The following is a 16,666-nucleotide window of genomic DNA, read 5'->3' on the forward strand; positions in this document are numbered from 1 at the left end:
TATAAGGACTTTGATTTTTGCTATGCTCTGTGACCAATCCTTACCATTTACTGGTCTCCTCACTAATGTATGAGTTGAATAAAATATTTTACACTGGTTCATTCTATACTTGTATGAAAGTCAGGTGTTTACCTTTTTGATTCAGGGTCACTCTGATCCCAACGCCCGAACATAGAAGTGGTAGGTGACTGGGATAGAGCACCTGTGACCTGGACCCCATGAGGTGGAGAATCTCAGCAATGACCCCTCACTGACCTCGTGGAGCATGTGCTTGGGGATGGGGGTAGAAGGGGCCAGGAATGGAGCATGCATCCAGAGATTCATGAGCTGACCCTCTGGGACTGGTCCTCACCTGAGGGACAGGGTAGATGGTGGAGAGGAACGCATGTGATGATTGGCACCAGCCACTACTGTGGTTTCTTGAACCTTAATCATCCTCTCACTCCCTCTAGAGAGAGGATGTCCTCATGAGGGATTTTTGCTTCTTTCTACTTCTCCTGAGAATATTGAATTTCAGATTGATGTCTCACTGATGGAAGTGGGTGTGGTTTCACCTGAGATTGATCCTTTGCAGACCATTAGAAAGGTCTGGGAGCCAGAAGCAGAGTTCTGTGAGACAGGAACCTGTGGCCTGTGTCCCCGGTTCAGCTCCCAGTGTCCACAGTGCTAGGATCAACATGAACTAATGATGGCGATGGAGGACAGAGTGATGTGCTTGGTGGGGACCACTTAGGCAAACATTTTGCCTTTTCTTGTCCTCTCTAGACCCCTAATTTCCTAACCATGTGGTGAGCATGTGATAAACCCCACTGCAGCTTCAGAAATAGGCCTTTAATTTCCCAAACCGATAAGAAAATCCCCTCCTGGGATGCCATGACGGAATCAGGGGAAATGGTCTAAGTGCTCTGGTCTGGACCTCATGACAACCAGGATTCCTGTTCAATACATCAGGGAGGGAAGTCTCTCTCATTCAAGAGGATTTGTTGTGTGGATGTGATACCTAGGACTGCAGGGACATTTTTGATCCATGTGATAAATCAGCCTGTGGACACAAGAGATAATGGAGAGAGAACATCTCAAGTGAATCTCAGAGAAGAAGGATTGAAGCTTATTGAGATTCCACACTTGACAACTAAAGAGAAAACTTTCCTGTGTCACCACTGAACACGGCATCCAGGACGCCAGTCTAATATTTGTAGCAAATCCACAACCCCCGAAAGGTCTCTGCCTTTACTCTCACCACCTACCCACTCATCTTCTTTGCAGCATCAGGACTTCATAAACTTAATCAGATTTCATATATTCCATGTCAAATCCTCTAATGCTTCCTATTCCCCATCTAGCCCAGCCAATTGTTGGTGCTTCCTAAATGGCGTGGATGGATGTACCCATGAACATTCGGCTACCCTGCATCAAACACAGCTAGACTATGTGTCTCTGGTTTTTCCCTGACCCATCGTGGACTCTGGCCTCATGGCAGCCTGACCTTGACATTGAGTAATATCTGATGAATGTGAGACGATCAGATAATTTGTTGCTGCCAAGGATGGGCTTTGGGAGCATAAACTGAGAAGATGGGGCTACAAGCTGTACACCATGTTCCCTAGACTGGGTATGAGAACCTAGTTTTAGGCCAAACAAACAAACTAAGGTATCAAAAAGCCTCACTTCAATGAGAAAACTCAATGCCCAAGTCTGCAAGAGCCAGTAGAGCATTCTCTGTGCCTGCTTTGCCCAGAACACTGCCCTCTCAGGACCTGTCCAACAGCACTTCTGCTGGTCTCAGATCCAGGGGCCAGTGCCTCTGACTCCACTCAACTCTCCTGGAGGATGTCCTGATTTTGCTCACAGATCATTGTGATGTCACCACCCAGAATAGCAAAACAAGTAGGCCATTTCATGGGATTTGAGTCTGAGACATTAATTGCCTGTAGATAACCAATGATCTCCAGATGGATAAATACGGGCTGCATCACACAGTCCTCACGGCGCCAGATATTTCATGTTTACCCAACATTTTACTTTGCTTCTGCCATATGTCTGGAGCATCTTAAACCAAGTTCAAGGCCTAAGACTCTACAGTGTACTCTGTTGGTTCATACTGGTGAGAAATCTGTCTGGGATACCCTGACAGGCTGATTTATGTTGTTGTTGTCACCATTATTGTTGCTGTTGTTGTTGTGAGGGACTCCTGTTAGACCCCCCCAACCCCACTGCACAAGTGCTGGTCATGCCTTCTCCAGTGGCCACTGGAACACGGCGCTGTTGGAGAAAGGCGCCCTCCCTCCTGCTGATCACTCTGGGCTCATTTGCCCTTAATGGCTGTTCTGGAGATTTATTCTTTCTTCTTTTGAATCTGTGATAGATTTCTGGTAGTTTTCCCTATTTTAGTCAAGTTTTGTCAATGTTTTTAGTCTGAAGATTGATAAGTAAACCATTACTATGTGCATCTCTCTTTTTTGAGGTCCGCCCTCTCTCCTTGACTTAGTGGCATCCAAGATCTGTCACACAACTCACACTGGGCCCTGACCAGGTTTACTTGGTAGCTGCTCCATATGCTGATGTGATTAATGAACAGGGCTGTCTGTAAATTGTTTTGTAATATCAGGGCTCTCTGTGATAAGGAGGGTTGGGTCATAGGCTCTAGATCCCAATGACCTGAGATGCTTTCAAACATCTCCCCCTCCAAAATAAAATAAACACACAAAAAATCTGTAGCTGTAAAACCGGTAACATTTGTGGGATTAAACTTGGGAAAGTGAGGAGGTGATGGGTGTGAGAACTCAGGGCATGATCAGCAAAGCCTGGGCCAGGCTCATGGGACATGTAGGGGACGGAGCAGAGGAGGACCTGGGTCTCCTGGCTCTTGCTGGCTGACTTCTCTTCTCCATGCATGCATGAGGCAGGGAGGTGCTTGTATAGGTTCTGGTGACAAAATGATTTGCTTGCATTGGAAAACCAGTAATAAAATGGGTTTGTTTTTTTTTTTTTTGCATCCATACAGGTGGACTGACTAGAAAGCATCAGTCCCTCTGGTTTTAGTAGCACAAGTGACAGCAGAAGCCAAAACCTGGGCTGGTGTTGCCTCCAGGCAGGGACAGAGGAGAGTTAGGTCAGATCGGGGAGTGGATCTCACTCCCCACGGACTAGGATTGGCATCAAGGTTGCATGCAGCTGTTTGACAGTGACAATCAGCCTCATCCTCTGGCTGGAGCCTGCAGTAGTCAAGGAGGTTATCTTTACGGACCTGGATCTGGAGATTGGTCTGGAACCCCTGCTGTCCCAGGACACACACTTAGGGGCTCTTTCTGGGAATCCTTGATGCTGATTTCCATTGTAACCTATGTTTCTGTTGATTCCCTTAAAGGAGACGGTTTGGGTCCTTCTAAAGAGCTTCCTGGGTTGGATTGACTTCATGCACATATCAGGGAGTTTCTGCTCGCTCATATTCCACTGTCATTCTCTTACACTTTGTCTAATTGGAAAGGTCCACTGAGATACAAGAGGAGAGAAGGACTCAAGTGTGTACCTGTAGGCTCCAGATCACACACCGGAGGGAGTCCCATGTGCCCTGAGGGGGATCGGCGGTAGGAAAGTCACAACTGTGGGACATACTTCACCCAGCTTCCATGCTGCAGGCTCACCATTTTAGTATCCCCTTCTTGCTGACATCACAACCGTAGGTCCAGGCACCCAGCAAGTGTGTCAGGCCAGCTCTGTGCCTGGAATTCCTCCTGGGATGTTTCTCACAACATCTTACATCTTAATCTTTTGTGCTTGAACACAGTGAGCCTCAGCCAGATCTGAGCACAAGAGCCTGGGAGGGAGGGAAGGTCTCCACTCTGACCCCTCACAGAGCAGAGTCCCTGCTGTGGAGGACTGTGTATCTGCTGGATGGACCCTGGGTTCCCACAAGAAGAAATCTAGCAAAGGCTAATTTCCCATCTTTCATGACAAACAGCCCAGCTACAAAGGCTCTCATTTTATCACACATGGGTCACCAGGCAAAGATGCAGTGTCATCATGAGATTTGTATTTTGTTTGGTTTGGTTTTCATTTTGGTGTTTGTTTACCTGAGATTGCAGGTATATTGACTGGAAAATTGGGAAGACAGCCGATGTGAACCAGAAGCTACTTCCAGGCACAGCTACTGCATCTACAAGTTACTGTAAAATTGCAGAAGCGTCTATTCCAAGTGCCTGAGTGGGCTGAGGTATTTGTCCCAATTTCCCATCTGCCTGTGTCACTGTGAGAAGCCCTATTGTGCACAATCACACAGTAATAATCAGCCTCATCCTCTGGCTGCTGCCCAGAGATGAGCCAAATCCTTGCGTTGGCCGAGGCATCTTTGGATCCAGAGAAGCAGCTGGGGACCTGGAGCCTGGTTCTTCTCTGAATCCGTGTGGTAGTAGAGGAGATGCTGGGAAGGGAACCGTGCATTCTGCTGGTACCCACGCTGCTTTGAGCAAAAATCCTCCCTGAGCCGCTCTGTAGGGACCACAGGCCAGTCCCACATCACCCCCTGCTGGTCATATGTGGAAAAATGAAAAATGCCGAAAATGCAAGAGATAATGTCTGTGAAAAATAGGTAAAATACGTGCTTTTCTAGGAAGGATCAAAATTGGCTCTACTGGAAATAAGACAAGTAAGCTTACCTATTTTAATACAGAAATACAAAATGTTATGGACCCACTCCACAGAATGACTGAACAGACAGATATTCTCACATGGAAGCTCTAAAAACATCAGAGACCAGAGGGTTCCAATCTACTTGCTCTATTTTTAAATAGCACTTAAAAGGATGGAAAACTTACCAGTTCTTTTAGAGATCAGTTATATCAGTTATAATGCATGTTACAGTTAAATTACAGAAAAATAAAAATGGCTGACGAACAACATTAGATATTACACAAATGTTCTAAATAGAATATTAACGAAGAGAGCTCAATACTAGATTAATGAATTGATGAATTATTACCAAGTGTCATTGATTCCAATGATGCAAGTTGTATGCAATAGTAAGAAATATTTTAATATAACACACAATACAAATATAGATAGATAGATATGATCATACAGTCTCAAATGATACTGGAAGGGATTTTGACGAAATTTAGCACCAATTCCTAATAAAAGCCACATAAAACTAAAAGCCACAAACAGAAACATTTATAATATGGCCAGACACACTCTCTCACACACGTATAATGAAATCCTAGTGGCAGCATCTTAGTCAATGGAGTGGTAAAGGGCAGCATTTCCAAAAAGATCAGCAATAGGCAAAGGTGATTCCCTTTGCCCATGTACCTCCATTAATATTCCACAGTATTCTGCAAGAATGAGAAAATCCAATTAAAGTAATGATATCAATGGTTTGGACATAGAATTCATGGGAACAAAGAAGTAGACATTCTTAATGATCCAAATGAACGTTGTGGCCTTAGATACTCTGGTCCCGGTGAAGAAGTGACAGCAGAGATCACCCCAGTGAGTGACTAGTCACTAACACTCACTACTACTGGTAACAGGTAGTGACAGAGGCATGTGAGTGGAACAGGGGGAGCAAAGGGGAGGTCTTGGTGCACCTGCCCAGCAGTGAAGAGCATCTTGTAAGATATTAGGCAGTCATCTGAGGTCTGGGGTAATCATCTGCATCCCACTCACACTGCATCCCAAGTAACATCAGTCATCACACTTATGGGGCTTCTGTCTCAGAGCCAGAATAAGCCACATGCAGACTTCCAGGGCAGAAAGTGTGGACTTTCTGCCCAAGTGACCAACACACTGAGACAGGCGTTGTGAGTCTGGTGTCACAGAACCTGCTCCATGTGGAACCAAGGAGAAGGCAGGTCCTGTGCGTAAAATCTTGTAAAGGTCCCCTACCAGAAGCTGGAAGAACAAGACTTCCGGGTTTGGTTGAGGCGCCACTGAGCTCTGTCTCCTGAGGGTCCACTGTGCGGACTCCGCCCACAAGTTGTGTCTTGTCTTCTGCACAGTCTTCCCAGGAGCCCACTTCCTCCTTGGAAGTGCACTGGGGCTCCTAATGGTCTGTCAGCCCCACCTTGTTCAAGACTCCCTGAGGAAAAAGGAGGCGATGACCTACATTGGAAGCCATCAGTTAGGAAGCCAAAACCAGGAGCTCACAGGGTCACGGGAAGCCTCACGGGTGAAGGCAAGTCCCACATCAGTGAGGACACAGGTCGCCCAACTGCCCTGGAGCCCACTGAGTGGTTGAACATCTGTCTGACCCAACACCTGCCTCTCCTAAGTCTGAGGACACTCCATTGCTGCCCCTGCTGGTGACTGCCCATCCCGCAGCTGCTGTGACATCCCTAAGCACACCACGCATAGTGTTCGATTTTACAGCAGTCTTCCCCAACGTTACTCCCAAGAGAGTGGAATGAGAAAGGCCTTCTAGGATTACATGGGGACAGTGATGCTCTCACACCTGCACTTCTATTTTCATGAAAAACTATAATTATTTTCAAACTGTCAGTCTCTGTCCATTCCACCCTAGAGCTCCAACTTTGCCTGCTGTGGCAGACACTGACCTCGGTGTGTGAGAGGACAGTGAAAGGGCGCAACAGGAACACACCTATGCTGACACGGCCCTGTGTGCATGTGGGTTGTGCACATGGCTCTGTGTTTTCTTGTGGGTTGTGCACATGGCTCTGTGTGCATGTGGGGTGTGCCCTGGGATATTGGGACAAAGGAGCCTGGACAAAGCTGTGATATGTAAGCTGGGATCTGTGGGATGAGTCAAGTGATCACCCTGGGAAAGACTGGAAGAGCCTTCAAATCAGAGGTCAGGTCATGTACCGAGGTCAGGAAAAGAGGGGAGGCTGGTTGCTGGTGACGCTGGTGGATGGCCACTTGAGGTCGGAGAGATGGACCCTCTAAGCAGGGGAAGCCAGCACCTCCAAATGGAATAGAAAAGAAAAATCTCGAAAAATTAATATTCTCTTACTTAAACCTTGAAATCCTTTATTACACATTTTTAAGGTGTATGAATGTGCATTTTCATATAGCCACAAATGCATTCACAATGATGTTGCCTATACATTTGTTAATCATGCAGATGAAATTTTCACTTATTGTATTATTTTTAATACTCCTGAATAGGCCACACAATTGTCAGCTGGAACCCAGTCACTGTCCTTTCCTTGGCAGTGAATGCTGCTCTGGGAGGTCCCCATGCGCTGGGTGAGCCTGGGGAGCTCAGGGTTTGTGTCTCCTTCCCCACTGGCCTGGGGCCCCATGTGCGCACTGAGGCTGCTGTCCCACATGGAGCAGTAATAATCAGCCTCGTTCCAGGCTGGAGCCCAGAGATGCTCAGGGGGCCACACTGCCTCACCTGGAGCCAGAGAATCTCTCGGAGACCCCAGAGGCCCAGATGTTATTCCTGCTGGTCAGGAGTGTGGGGACATGGTCTTGGGGTTGCTGCTGCAGCCACGCTGCCCCCTCATGGCCGACATTTTTGCTCTTTCCAGTGCAGGTGAGTGTGGCCGTCTGTCCTGGGGACTTGGTCACTGAGGGCAGCTGAGTCAGCCCTGCCTGGGCCACAGACACTGTAGGGCACAGAGAGGAGTGTGAGGGCAGGATCCCAGCTCACTGTGAAGGAGGGTGGGGGTGTGGGGCAGAGCTGGGGGTGGATCTCCATCCCGAGGGTAAGTCACTCTCATCTGTGTGGGGAGTGAGGAGGTGAGGAGGAGAGGAGCCCAGGGCACAGGAGAGACCCAGACTCTGAGCCCTAGAGCTGTGCTGTGGAGACGGAGCTGCCCTAAGTCTCTCTGGATCTCCTGAAACTTTCATCGGGGGTGGAGTGGATACACTGAAATCAGCCCTTGCTCTCTGTCTGCCTCTGGCCTCCCTGCCCTGGTCCTCACAGGGAGATGGAAGTAGAGGAGGGATGAGCTGACCCAGGGGGTGGAGGCCCTGGCTCTTGATGACCCTGGGTCCTGGAGGTCAGCACAGCCCAGTGAGCACACTGATGGCTGAACCCCTGGAGCCCTGGGTGGCTTCCCAGCTGGGAGGGGCCATCTCAGGATTGTCCCACACTGTCCCACATGCCCTCAGACCCCACCCCACCCGGCCTCTCTGACACACCTGGGCCCTCCGGTTAGAGGAGGACTGTTGTCCCGATGCTCTTCATGAAGCTGCTCCTGGTGTCAGAGAGGGACCTGGGCAGCGGGGATTCTAGACACCGGGGGTGTGGGTTGAGGGATGTCCCTGTCACTACAAAGAGGCCACAGCAGCTTGCCTTTCAGCTGCATCAGCAGAGTATGCACAGAATTTTATTAGATCATCGATTATAAGTCCAAAAATGGAGAATATTTTCTCTTTCAGTTTTTCATGAGAATTAGATCCCAACAATTTAATACACTTATTTTCCTAACACCAGGAGCTTGGGATCGTGTGAGATCCGTGTTGGCTCCAGCGCAGTCTCTAGGTCCTTCTTGTTTCTGACATGACTGGAGTCCGCCTCCCTCTGTCCCCATCACTGTCTCTCTGGAGAGACTGGGTGCCCTGGAAAAGGAGCTCCTGCCTGTGTGGACATGAGCAGGCAGAGGGTGCATCGATGGGAATGGCTCAGTGTACAGGGGATCAGAGGAACGGACATGCTCAGATCGACAGACCCATGTAGGGGGCTCAGACCCTCAGATGCTGGTGACAGAGGTGACGTCAATCACAGAGGAGTGAAGGTGTGATCAGGGGCCCCAGGGGGGTGGTTTATGTCTCACTTCCTCGTGGGCACACAGCACTGAGTACACTGAGGTCTCTGTCATATGTGTGACAGTAACAATCACCTCGTCCTCAGGCTGGAGCCCACAGATGGTCAAAGAGACCATGTTGCCTGACTTGGAGACAGAGAATCATCTGGAATCTCTCAGGGCCTGGTACTTCCAAGAGTCAGAGTTTTGGGGCAGCACCACTGACAGCTGGAACCAACACACACTATGGGATCCAATGTTGCTGTTCCTGGAGCAGGAGATGGTGACCTCCTGGTCCAGGGTCCCTGACACCGAGGATGGCTGGGTCAGCAAAGACCGTGCCCAGGACCCTGAAATGAGGGACACAGAGTCACAGAGGTGGAGAGTCAGGGCCCTTCCCACACCCCAGGCTGGACACCAAGGGGAAGGAAACGTCCCTGTATCCTCCTAGGGACCTGACCTGACCCCAGAGTCCAGTCACCTGTGAGTGAGTGAGGAGGGTGAGAAGAGGGGTCTGGACCATGACAGAGACACCCCAGAGCTCTCTCTCCCTCCCCCAGATGACACAGGGCTGCCCAATTATCTATCCCTCATCCCTTCCCTCACTCTGATGGGAGCAAGAGCCCTTCATCCAAATTGTTTCCCCTTCTCCCCTCACCTCTCCCAGCCTGTCTGTGAACCAAGATTCAATCCCCTTTGCCTTGGAGTTTATCATTGGATGACATGGAGCTGGTAACTTATGATATGGGCTCTTCTGGGACCTTGGGAGGAAGGATCTGCTGGGGCCCAGGGGTCACTGAGCAGAGGGCACCAGCTAAGCAGCCAGGTGCTTGGGTCACAGCTCTATCTCATCGCATGTGGTTCAGACACATGCCCACCGTGCCCCCTGCTGGCCCTGGTGCGCTTTGCACCATGTCAGAATACACTGTCAGCATCCCAACTGCAGGAGGGCAGGGCCTCCCTAAGCATTGCCTTTTCCACAGTCCCCTCCTCATAAAGGGGTGGGACCCTCACCCAGGCCTTCACTGGGCTGCAACCTCCTCCCCACACTGACTCCTCAGTGTCATAGAGAGGCCTCCTCACATGGTGAGCTCTCTGATGCCCCTTCAGTTGTTACACAGTGGAGCGCAGGGCCCTGAGAACTGGCCCCAGAGGGACAATTTGTGCTGCTTTCTCACAGCAGAAGGACAAAGGCCCTGAGACCAGCCACGTCTCACTGTTTGGGAAGGTGGAGGCACTCCCCCTCTCTCTGACCCCACTTTCCACTGAGGCAGGTGCAGGCCCCTCGACCCTCCCCCTTCATGCCTCTCATGTCCCCCCTGGTGGGGATGGGGGTCCATCAACAGGAACAAGGCAGGGAGGTATTGAGAAGAGGCTGTTCTTCATCCTCAGAAGGACAGAGGTTGGCTGCTCTGGGACCCACCTCTCAGCACAGCTGTCCAGGATGACGCTGGGGCTGCAGCCCTGGGACCTAAGGGGATGGGGCTCCATGAAGAGGGCAGCGTCCCCAGGGTGAAACCGAGACCCTTGTAGGAGGGAGAGACTGAGGAGTGAAGGGGGCTTAAGGATTGAGACCCCAGGAGACAAGGAAAGCAGACTTTGAGTGACTGAGCCATGGCTGAGTGACAGGAGAAGGGAGGTTTCACACCATCCTCTGGCCCACAGGGACCCTCACATCAGAAGATGACAATGACCACACATTAGAGCGGATGGAGCTGAGGTGATGGGCTACTTTGAGCAGGGGTCATGCTAGAGGTCCGGGGACCTGCACAGCTGCCTCTATTTATCCCCACCAGGCACCTTCTTAAGGAAACATTCAGAAAGGTGTATTTTGCCTACTCTTTTCCTTTTATTTCTTTCTCTCTCCCTTCCACACACACACACACACACACACACACACAAATATAGGTAGAAATGTGTCGTGAATCAGCCATGATGGGCATTCGTACTGAAGAATTTCGTACCATGAAAGAGACCAACTTTGCTTTAAACTTGGCTACTCTCTCACTTTTGTCCTAAAATTTTTACCTGTTCTGTGTATTTTGCGTATCATCACTTCTCTTCCTATGTATAGTTTTCGTTAAAAAATAATAAACGTGTGTGATTGAGCATCAATTTATTAACTAGAACACAGCTTTAATCTTACTCTTTTTTGTATCTAAAATACTCCATTTACAAAGTAATTATGTAATTTTTTACCCAACCTGTTCACTCTAACAGAACTGTACTAGTGAAAATATTGTGATATTTCTTTACTAATTTCTCAGTGAATAATTTAGCCTTTCACAGTGACAATGAACACAAATTTCTCAGTGAATTCATAGAGATAGGAAGTTCACTAAATACATAGTCTCCGTTGCATAGAGAGAAAAAGTAGGTAATATATAGAGATGACTAGAGAAGAATTTACATAATTTGATAACTCAGATAAATATGGCTTTTCAAATGGAATTTCCAATGATTCTATTTCCAAATGTGTGGAGGTATAATTAACAAGTAAATATTGTATTATATTTAAGGTGTGAAATGTGGTGATTTAATACATATGTACACACACATTTTCAAATGATTACCACAATAAGTTAATTAACACATCCATCACCTTTTTGTATTTGGTGAGAATACTTAAGATCTACTCTCTTAACAAGTTTAAAGTGTTCAACAATGTATTATTAACTATAGTCACCATGCTATATATTAGAGCCTCAGAAATTATTCATCTCTTTTTTTTTTGAGGAAGATTATCCCTGAGCTAACATCTGCTGCCAATCCTCCTCTTTTTGCGGAGGAAGATTGGCCCTGAGCTAACATCCGTGCCCATCTTCCTCTACTTTATATGTAGAAGGCCTGCCATAGCACGGCTTGACAAGTGATGCGTAGGTCCGTGCCTGGGATCCGAAACAGCAAACCCTGGGACACTGAAGCGGAGTGCACGAACTTAAATGCTGTGCCACTGGGCCAGCCCCAGCAATTATTCATATTAATACTGAAAATGTATACCATTTGCTACTTTTCATTTAAATAGGAACAAATTTTATGTTCTTTGTCCTAGAAATGTCAGGTGACATCTCAGAAAGGGTAGAAATGGGTGGGTTGGTATTTCAAATAAAAAAAAATGTACTGTATTTATTTCCATCACGTCAGCTTTTAGGCCTCTCACTCTGAAATTTTCACTCTCCACTATAGTTGGGGTGCAGGTCTTTTTCCTACATATAGCTCGTTTCCAGAAACAGAGAACAATTATTGTGACACTCTATTCAATTTTTCAAACTATTTACTCTTCAATGATACACTACAAGATATAAAAACACACTTATATAGAGAACACCAGGTGGGCGCCACAGTGTGGGGCATATGTTCACTCTGATAATCCTATGATGACCCATCTCAGTGGTTCTGTGCTGATGGACACCTTGTCCTCCATTTTGTCACTCTGTCAGTGGGGAGGTCAGATTTGATTGCAGGTGAACAGTTCTTAGCTTTATACCAAGAGTCCTCCAAGATGGGAAACCAGCACTGCTGCTCTAGAAGTATGTTCACAAGGATTCTGTGAATGTGGTGACAACAAATGGGCTGTCTAACTCTTCTCAGAATATTTGACACTACTTTTCATGTCCCCTTCTCCAATACATTATGCAGAGTTATAAATGCATCTTATAATTTTCTTTTATTCCTCAGTTTATATTTTTGAAACTTCATTCAAATTGGTTGTGTTAAGTTGTGTATCCATTTAGAAAAATGTACACTTTCCTAATTCCAATCTTGAACACTCTCCTCCAGAGAATATAAAGAGTGAGAACACACCCAGCCCAAAATCCCTGAATTCAACACACAGAGGAGCTGGAGCCAAGAGTCAGGTGCTGTATTTCCTGGGGAAGAGTGACAGGCAGGGTTCCCACTGTAGGGGAGGATGACAATTCCTCTACCCTCTACGTCCTTCTGGTTAGTCTAAGAATTAAGTTGACATGAGACAGGATAACAGGAGAAAAATCAAAGTACAATAACATGTACACATGAAATAAATGCAGGAAAACCGAGTAACTCACCAAAATGGCCAAAGCCAGCACCTTAAATACCATCTTCAATGAAAGAAGATGTAGATAAAGAAAACACAAACCAATAAACAAAACAACACAAAAATATCCCTAATAAATATTTACACAAAAGTCCAACCTCCCCCCCAAAAAACATACCAGCAAACCAAATTCAACTGTACCTTAAAAAATTTACACATTATGAACAAGTAAGATATTTGCTAGAATGCAAGGATGGTTTAACATAAGAAAATCAATCAGTGTAATATAGTACATTAACAGTATGAAGGACAAAAAACACATGTTCCTCTCAATTGATGTATAAGAAGCATTCAACAAGTTTCAACACTCTTTCATGATAAAAACAAGACCAAAAAATTCAACCAACTCAAAATAGAAGGGCCCTACCTCAAGATAATAAAGGTCATATATGGCAGAATCACAGCTAACATTGTACCAGATGATGAAAAGCTGAAAGTTTTTCCTCTAAGATCAGAAAGAACACAAGGATGCACACTCTCACCACTTCTACTGACTATACCACTGGAAGTCCTGGCTAGAGCAATTAGGCAAGAAGAAGAAATAAAATACATCCAAATCAGAAAGGAACAGTTAAAACTGTCTCTGCAGATGATAGGATATTATATATAGATAACTCTAAAGACTCCACCAAAACCTGTTAGAATAAACAAACAAATTTAGAACATTTTCAGAATACAAAAACAAAATACAAAAGTCAGTTGTGCTTGCACACACTAACAACACACTACCTGCAAAAGAAATTTGGAAAACAATCCCATTTACAATGACATCAAAATGAATAAAATGCTTAGAAATAAATTTAACCAAGGAACTGAAACATCTGCACAGTGACAACTAAAGAACATTGATGAAATAAATTGAAAAAGACACAAATCAACAGAAAGATATCCAATGTCCATTGGAAAAATTAGTATTGGTAAAACATCTATACTACCTAAGGTGTTATACAGACTCAGTGCAATTACTTTCAAAATCCAAATGCTATCTGATACAGAAAGAAAAATACTTGACCATAAACTTTACATGGAACCACGAAATACCTCAAACAGAAAAAAACAATGTTGAGAAAGAACAAAGCTGGAGGTCTCATAATTCCTGATTTCAAAACATATTGCAAAGCTACAATAGTCAATGAAGTATTACACTGGAAGAAAGACAGACATCTATACAAATGAAACAGAATAGAGAGCCCAGAAATAAAGTCACGCATAGATGGTCAACTGATCTTCAACAAGGTTGCCAAGAATACACAATGGAGAAACGATAGCTCTCCAAAAAAGGTTTGCAGAAAACTGAATATGCATATTCAAAAGAATAAAACTGAGGAGTCTGATCTAACACCATACACAGAAATGATTTCCAAGTGGATTAGAATTAAACATAATAGTGGAGACTGTAAAAGTGTTAGAAGAAAACAGAAAAAGGGATAATGACATTGGTGTTGGCAATCATTTCTTGGGCATGACATCAAATCACAGGACACAAAAACAAAAATTAGAAAAGGGAGGTCACAATTATCTGAAAATATACACAGCAAAGGAAACAGCAAGTGAAAAGACAACTTATAGAATGGGAAAAGAATATTTGTAAGCTATATATCTGATATGAGGTTATTATAAAAAATACATAAAAGAACACCTATGACATAACAGAAAAAGTCAAATAACCTGATTGAAAAATGGGTAAATGTTTGATGTAAAGTGATGCAGCCACTGTGGAAAATAGTACAGGGTTTCCTCAAAAACCAAAAGTACAACTACTATATGATGCCGCTCTCCCACTTCTGGGTACTTATCTAAAAAATTGAAATCAGGATCACAAAGAGTAAATTTCACTCCTGTGTTCATTGCAGCATTACGCACAATATTCATGAGGTAGAAACAACGTAAATGTCCTCTGACAAATGAAACAGTAAGGAAAAAATAATATATACATGCAATGGAATATAATTCAGTGAGGAACCAAAAAAACAAAAAGGAAATCCTGCCATATGCTACAACATGAATGAACCTCAAGGGGCATTATGCTAAGTGAAATAAGCCAGACACAGAAGGACAAATACTGTAATACGGCACGGTTCCAGTTATACGAGATTTCTAAAATAGTCAAACTCATCCAAATGCTGCAGGAGCAGCAACAGTACTCATGTCTTAGCCCTTGCCCTTTCTCCAGCAGTGGCAAATGGCACCTGAGACCCGAGGCTTCAGGAGCCACAGCAGAACCCACGACCCAGCCCCCAGTGGTGGCACTCCTGACACACACTCTACCAGCAGCAGGGAATGTATACAAGACCCTGGTCACCCAGCAGTGACAGTGACACCTGTGAACCTACTGCTCCTGGCAGCAATGCTGCCATAAAACCTGGGAGCAGCAGCACAAGTGAAGCACAGGGCAGCCTCACCCAAGCCCAGGGAGAGCCAGTGGGAAAATATGACACTCAGGAGACTCCAAATGCAGAGGAAGTGTTTGCAGGCTGGTCACCCTGATGGTGACACCTGAGAATGCAGGAACATCATAAACATCAAGGCACCAACAACCTTGGAATCACAAGCAGCACAGGGACGGTACTGACAATGCCTCTGCAGTGGCAGTGGATGGTGAAGTGTGCAGGCTCTCAAAAACATGCAGAAGCAGCCTAGAATCAAAGTACCCAAAGTCTTACCCAAATAAGAAAGGTGTTTACTGCCACAAATGCACTGGCAGAGAATCAACTCATCAAGCTCCATGAAGAACTACAGTAACAAGGCAGAATAAAAAGGAAATGAGAAGTCTCTAGAAATCAAACTGGAAGTCATGGAAGACTGCCACCTGACTGACAGGGAACTCAAATAGCTGTCATGAAGACACTCAATGAGCTAGAAGAAAACTCAGACAATTCAATGAGCTCAGAAATAAAATTAATGAAGAGAAGGAGTACGTCATCAAAGAGACTGAAACTTTAAAGAAACAAACAAACAGAAATTCAGGAGAAGAACATGATAAATGAGATGAAAAATAAAGTAGAAAGCACTGGAAATACAGCAGCCCATATCAAAGAGAGAAGTAGCAAACTCAAAGATAGAGACATAGAAATGATTCAGGTAGAAGAGGAGAGAGAACTAACATTTTTTAAAAAATAAAGAAATTCTATGAGGAATATATGAGTCAATTAGGAAAAGCAACATAAGGATAACAGGTATCCCAGAAGGAGAAGAGAGTGAGAAAGGAGCAGAGAGCTTAGTCAAAGAAACAATAGCTGAGAATTTCCCAACCCTGAGAAAAGAACTGGATATACCAGTACATGAAAGAAATAGAACTCCTAATTATCTCAATGCAAAAAGACCTCTCCAAGGCATGTAACATTAAAACTGTCAAAAGTCAATGATGAGAAAGAATATTGAGGGTGGCCAGAGAGATGAAAATAATTTACAAAGGGAACCCCCATGAAGCTATCAACAAATTCTTCAGCAGAAACTCTACAGGCTAGGAGAGAGTGGAATGATATATTCAAAATATTGAAAGACAAACACTATCAGCCAAAAATACTCTATCCAGCAAAGTTCTCCTCCAGATATAAAGGAGAAACAAAGGCTTTCACAAACAAATCTGAGAGAGTTTATCACCAGTAGACCTCCCTTACAAGAAAAGTTCAAAGGAGCATCGTACCTGAAACTAAAAGGAAAAGGTTGACAAGATTTCAGCTTGGTGATAAAGACACAGACAGAATCAGAAAATTGCAACTCTATATCATACTAAGTAAACAGTTATACCATAAAGGCTAAATGGGAAAAAAAACACAACAAAAATAACTATAACCACTTTAATATAACAAACTCACCACACATAAAGGATAATTTGTGACAATAAAAACATAGAACAGGATGAAGAAAAGGATAGTAT

The 16,666-nt window shown here is 45.1% G+C and overlaps 1 protein-coding gene across 3 annotated transcripts in view; it reads right to left on the minus strand.

Annotated features, from left to right (window-relative positions):
- The window catches only part of LOC111772026 (rho GTPase-activating protein 20-like), an 86,536-nt gene that overhangs the window by 65,081 nt on the left and 4,789 nt on the right, over positions 1–16,666 (minus strand). The window lies entirely within an intron of this gene.

The sequence above is a fragment of the Equus caballus genome, unplaced genomic scaffold, assembly GCF_041296265.1.
Source record: "Equus caballus isolate H_3958 breed thoroughbred unplaced genomic scaffold, TB-T2T haplotype2-0000440, whole genome shotgun sequence".
Classification (NCBI taxonomy): domain Eukaryota; kingdom Metazoa; phylum Chordata; class Mammalia; order Perissodactyla; family Equidae; genus Equus; species Equus caballus.